Source organism: Castor canadensis, chromosome 5 (assembly GCF_047511655.1).
Source record: "Castor canadensis chromosome 5, mCasCan1.hap1v2, whole genome shotgun sequence".
In the NCBI taxonomy this organism is placed as follows: Eukaryota; Metazoa; Chordata; class Mammalia; order Rodentia; family Castoridae; genus Castor; species Castor canadensis.
This window is the reverse complement of record NC_133390.1, coordinates 147,957,818-147,964,028: the sequence shown is the minus strand read 5'-3', so window position 1 is coordinate 147,964,028 and position 6,211 is coordinate 147,957,818. Positions and strand designations below refer to the sequence as shown.

General features: G+C 37.5%; 1 non-coding gene across 1 annotated transcript; it reads left to right on the top strand.

The window, feature by feature from the left end:
• The first annotated feature begins 1,378 nt into the window (after window positions 1-1,378).
• On the top strand, window positions 1,379-1,482 carry LOC141423794 (small nucleolar RNA U13). The gene has a single exon (XR_012448601.1). It is a non-coding gene; the product is annotated as a small nucleolar RNA U13 (small nucleolar RNA).
• The last annotated feature ends 4,729 nt before the right edge of the window (window positions 1,483-6,211 follow it).

Sequence of the window (6,211 nt, the reverse complement as noted above, 5' to 3'; positions counted from 1 at the left end):
GACCTTGGCAAATTCTTTGATCTCTCTCAGCTGCCACCTCAGCAAGAGGTTAAGAATAATAATATCACCCACCACACATGATCATTTTAAGAGTAAATGAGTTAATGCATGTACAGCACTAAGAATGCAATACAACAAAAGTTGATTATTATTATTATTGTTCTCGCAAATAGCATATTGCAGTGGAAACTATAGCCTGGGAATCAGAAAATCTGAACTTGAGGAAAGACCCCAACACGCACTTTATAGGAGTGTGGCTTGGACCACGTAATTATTCAGAATCCCCCTTTTAAAGATGAAAATAGTAAGAGCTATCCTCTTTTGTCACAGCACGGTTGCGGGGGGTGGTCACATGAGATGCAACTAGAACATTCCAGTCAATAGAACTGAGCTGAAGTTCTCCCATCCTTCTGTTCACATGGATTTAGATTTGCCAAGATTTTCCTCTGCATAGGGTTATAGCCTAGCATGGTTAGGATGATAATGGGTTGTAAGAGTTGCAGGGTTTTTTACAAACAATAGCTTTTAAACTCTGTCACCTGCACAATGGAAACATCGTCTCATCTGTAAGTGTTTGTCATGGAAAAATGATACCCAACACTTTCTCCTTTGTTTATAATCATAACAAACCAGAAAAATATTTAAGTATTATAAAAGGGGGTTGGTTAAATGAATTTCTGCCCATCTGTGTGCAACTGGATATTTTGTTAGGATTAAAAATAGGTATGAACAAAAAATTTAATAAGAGAAAAAATAGGTACATATAGAAAAATCTGTAGATGTGTTTTGTTTGTTTATTTTGGCAGTACTGGGGTTTGAACTCAGGGTCTCATGCTTGCTTGGCAGGCGCTATACCACTTGAGCCACACCACCAGCTTTGTAGTTAAAGTTCGAATAAGAAGATAAACTATTGAAGTCCTGCGTGTAAAAAAGGATTTAGGGGACAGGCTATACATTAAGACTACTCACTGGCCTCACAGCTATAAGGAAAAATCAAGACAGTGTAAGACAAACTTCATAATGAAATCTAGAGCAAGTAGGAGGTAAATACTCTTTCAGAATACAGGGCTGGGGAAAAAGTCACAGTTGTACTACAAAAGGATTATGACTAATACAGATAGACCAGATGGGGATCTCAGAAGGAAATCTGCCTTATAACATGGGTCATGTTTAATTTAAAAAATTCTGCAGGAGCACAAACTACAGCCCAGTATCAAAGTCCCTTCCTGCTTTTCCTATCCTACCAATTCACTTGATCCCATTTTTGTCTTCAGAGCCAACAAAGTGGGGAAAGGCTAGGAAATGAGCAAGAACACTTATTGTGTGCTCACTATTCCCAGAGACTTTGCCCCTCCTGTGCTATAAGAAGGAGTTTGCGATCCTTTTTTGGTTCATAAGCTTGATGACTGGGTGTTCACGCCTCTGCATGACATGTGCCAACCTCAAACCTCGTTACAACATGGGCACATTACCCTTCTGCTGTGAAAAAGAAGAAAAAAAAAAAAAGAAGGAGCTTGGTAGCTGTACTACACCACTAGACTGGTGGATTTGTATCTCTTACCAAAAAAAGAAAGTGACTTTCTTTCCTTAGGGGAATGGGAGTGTGAACTACAATTGATAATCTATTACTTGCACTCATTTGAATAGGTAGGGACAGTCTCCAGTTAATATACAGGCCCATCTCCACTGAGGGATCTCTATCCACCTTTCTCCTTTTCAGAGGTTAAAAGAGATTCATCCTATGGGACAGAAGAGGAAGAAACTAAAATCTATTGACGAAATCGATTTCAGAAGGACTAAGTGGATTCTAAGGGGTTTGTTACTGTTGTTATGTGGTGGTGATGGTGTTTTTTGTGGAATTTTTTTGTGTTTTGTTTTGTTTTGCTTTTGAGACAGTATCTCACCATGTGGACCAGGTTAGTTTTAAACTCTCCATCCTCCTGCCTCTACCTCCCAAGTCCTAAGATTACAGGCATACACCAACATGCCCAGACAGATTCTAAATTTTAATATGCCAAATGCACATAATTGAGTTAAAATGTAGAGTGGTATAGGGAATTTAGTATGTTAATGGCCCAATTATTTTTCATCCCTGTATCTATGCCCCTTTCATGGTAATGTTATTATTCCTCCTACTTAAGAAACAGAGTGGATTTCCCCAGCCCTTATATCTGGGCCAAGCTTCTTTGTTAGCAGAATGCAATGGAAGTGAATGTGTGCTACTTCTAAGCCCCATCTTCACAGTATGTGTGTATTTCAGTTTGTTGTCTGTGCCTTTGTTATCATTATGACAACATTCTTGGGCAAACCTGCCAGAGGAAGAGGTTAAATAGAACAGAGATGAGCCATCCGGTCATCCCAATCAAACCAGCCTAGATCAACTGACTTCCAGCCTAACTCCAAATACATGAATGAATCCATACAAGAACAGTAGAGCTGCCTCGCCAGACCCCCCTGGCTGACCCCAGATGTTTGAGCAATCAATTTAGGTTAATGCCACTGTGGTTGTGCTTGTCTTTTACACTATTATGAGCAGTTGTGACTTCAGATAACTGACAGATAATTATTTACCTTCTCTATCCTCAGTTCATCATCATGTAATGTCCTAATCATTGATACATGATTGCTGGCAATTCAGGAATCTGAGACACAGTGAAATTAAGTGATTGCCAAAATCACAAACAGAAAAAGTTAGGGAGTCTTCAATATTCCAGGACCAGTGCTCTCTGCAATGCAGTTATGAAGAAGGCAGAGTATTATTTTAATGAATATGATTTTAGACTGACTGCCTGGGTCAAATTCCTGGCCTTCTCATTTACTAGTTTTGGAACATCCTGTAAGGTGCTTAAATTTTCTGAATCCCAGCATTCATCTGTGTAAAGTGAGAATTTTATTATCTATCTTAAGGGAAATTTACCCATATATACTTATGCCTAGATAACTATGTGCCAAGTTCTGTTCTATGTGCTGGAAATCCACTAATGATCAAAACTGATAAGACCTGCATGCAGGAATATATCTGGCATGTTGAAGAAACAGCCAAAACTTCAGAAAAAAGGGAAGATAGGGTACAGACAAAACTTATTTGCCAGATCCTTGAAAGAAAAAGTATTCCCCTTCTTTAAAAAATTTCTCTTCATCCTTTTTTTTGGTATTAGAATTGGGGGGCAGTGCTTGAAAGAGATGTCAGAGCAGAGAGGAATGACAGCCTACTGTCACAGTTCCTCCATTCTAGGAAATCCATTTGTAAGAAGACAGAGGAAAATTCTTCTTAGAATAACATGACAAAGATAGCATAACAAAATCACTAGAAATTAAGGATGTGACTTCTGGTTTAATAGACATCTTGTAAAGACCTGTGTTGACAGATAAATCAATAACAAGATTCCTGCTTTGTGACCCAACATTTCAGAAATTCATTCTAGCACCTGACATATATTCTGTGACGAGAACACCTTAGAGACCCCAATTACATTATCCTGTTATACTGTAAGGAGGAAACTTCAAGATGCAAATTACTTTGAGTTACAGGAAATAAAATTGTATTTTTTGCAACTCAATTTTGAAGCCTCAGATTGATGCACTTTAATTAAAACCTAACAAAAAAGTGGAGCTCTCCACTGAAATGTGTGCTATTTCATGATATGGTGTTCAGTAGAAAGCAGCTTTCCAGCAAGTGGGTTACATTTCCCATAAACCCTTGCATCTGGCAGGGCTGTGTGATTAGTTCCACCAACTGTGAGTCATGGTGGTAAGTTTTCTTTTCTGGTCCATGTATCTTCTACAGTCTCTTCCTCATTGCCATCTAAAATTCAGAGGACTCAGGCTCTGAGAAGGCAGCAACACAAAATGGAAGGAAATAGAGCTCCTGAGTGTTTCCTGCAAGACACTCCTGCAGACTGGGAATCCCACCATGGCACTGTTCTGTGAGTGAGAAATAAATGCATGCCTCCTGTTGAACCACTGATATTTGGAGGATTATTTGCTACCCCAAACAATAGTCACAAGTGAAGCAAGCAAAAAAAAAAAAAGTCTTCATTTTAAGAAACTAACTCCTGAAAGAATTAATTCACCTGTGGCAAAAAGTTGATGCTTGATTAATTAGAAGTCCTGAGATATAATTCTCCCTGAAATAGCTCTGCATAAATGCATGTATTACAGACTCTAAGTGAAGTATCACATACACAGCATCTTGAGGGTTAACACAAAGCCCCAAGTTTTAAACAATAGAGGGGTTAACCTGTCAGATGGGGACTAATGTGTAGCCAGATACCACGGTCTACTCCTGCCTCAAACTCTTGTTGATGCCAAAGACCTCCTTTGTTTATTGCAGTCATCAGCACTGCTGGAAAGTGTTAATATGCTTGCTTTTCTACAAGCAGGTGTGAATTGCATTGCTCTGATTTCTTAATATGAGCATAGTGTCACTTGATATTTTCCCATAAGGAGAGTTGCCTCATGCCATGACTTGTGAAGATAACATGAGTTCATCCTTCACAAGCCCACAAAACCTGCAAACTAATTCAGAAACTTAACTTGCTGATTCCTGTTAAGCTTTTTGAGTTCAATGTTTTCTTTAGCTAAATGTTTTCCTTGCTATAAAACGATACTAAACAAGAACCACTGATATTTTTAGAGCTGGATCCTAATGAATACTGAGGCCCAAAAGACTTTAGTGACTCATGCAAAGTCATTATTAACATGTTAGGGTAGAGTAGGATCTACTCTGAAATTTGGGTCATTCAAAAATTCATCAAAGACCATAGCTGCCAATCAAAGATTCTCTACAGTGAGAAATCAACAACTATGAACCCACAGTCCATCCTAAAGCTCTTGCATTGGATACTCAAGATTCTCAATGGGACTGATGGCAAGTAGAGATTCTATTTCTTTATTAGACTATATGAAATTTTATAAACCAGTTGAGACTGTCAATAGAACAATGGAAAAAATGTGGCCTGTCGGCACAGTGGAATACTATATTGGCATGTATGAATTTAAATTATATGTAACCACATGTTTGAATTTCACAAACATAATATAGAGCAAAAGAAGGTAGAAAAAAGAACATATGGTGTGTGAGTCTCTTGATAGATAGATAGATAAATAGGTAGATAGATAGATAGATAGATAGATGATAGATAGATATAGAGTCAAATTGCCAGGCATGGCGGCCCATTCCTGTAGTCCCAATTGCTTAGAGGCTGAGGCAGAATGATCACTTGATTACAGGGATTCAAGCTTAACCTGGGCAACATAGAGACTAAACCTCTTGGAAAAAAAAGATACAGGTTAAACTAATCTATTATGTTAGAAGTCAGAATGATGGTTACCTTTGAAGAGTGGGTTGAGTCTGGTAGAAGGTATAAAGATGATTTTGGAGATCTGGTAATATTGTTTCAGTCTTGGGCTCTGTTTCACCAAGTATGTTCAGCTATCTATCATCTATCTATCTATCATCTGTCTATTTACTTTTATCTATCTATCTATTACCTATCTATCCTCTCTCTACCCATTATCTATTTATCTATCAATCAAATATCTATCATCTAGCATCTACCCATCAACTATTTATCCATCAATCATCTATCTAACATTTATCCATCATCTATGTATTTGCGTATCTATTACCTCTCATCTAACATCTATGTATCATCTATCTATCTATCATCTATCTATCTATTATCTGTCTAGGTTTGCTATAGTTCAATAAAATATTTACTTCAAAATCCAAGAAATAAGCTTTGAAGTGATCCCAGAATAGACTCCCTCTAAGTTCAGAGATCCCAGGTAATGAATTATAACTCTAATACTTTTGAAAAAATCTCCATCTTGAATTTTGTCATAAGTTGCCAATTGATGTCAAACAGGTTAAAAATTTTCTACAAAAGCATTTATGATAAGATTTGTCTTCCCCTTCTATGTTACCTCTATCTAATTTTTTAAAATTTTAAACAAATACACATTTTTAAATGGTAACTAAGGTTCAGGAATGGTCTGTGCTCCATAGATAATGGAAATTGTAATAGTGTGAATTATATATTGACAGTTAGTCCCTCTTTCCTGAGCTATGGCAATAAAACTTTTAGACTCTCTGGATTGAGGAGTCTTTTACATAATAATGGAATGACTGCTGGTTCAGTGCCCCAGATATCTTCAGGATGGGGCTTGTCACAGGAAAAACCAAGGCATGATTACAGCATTGAAACCT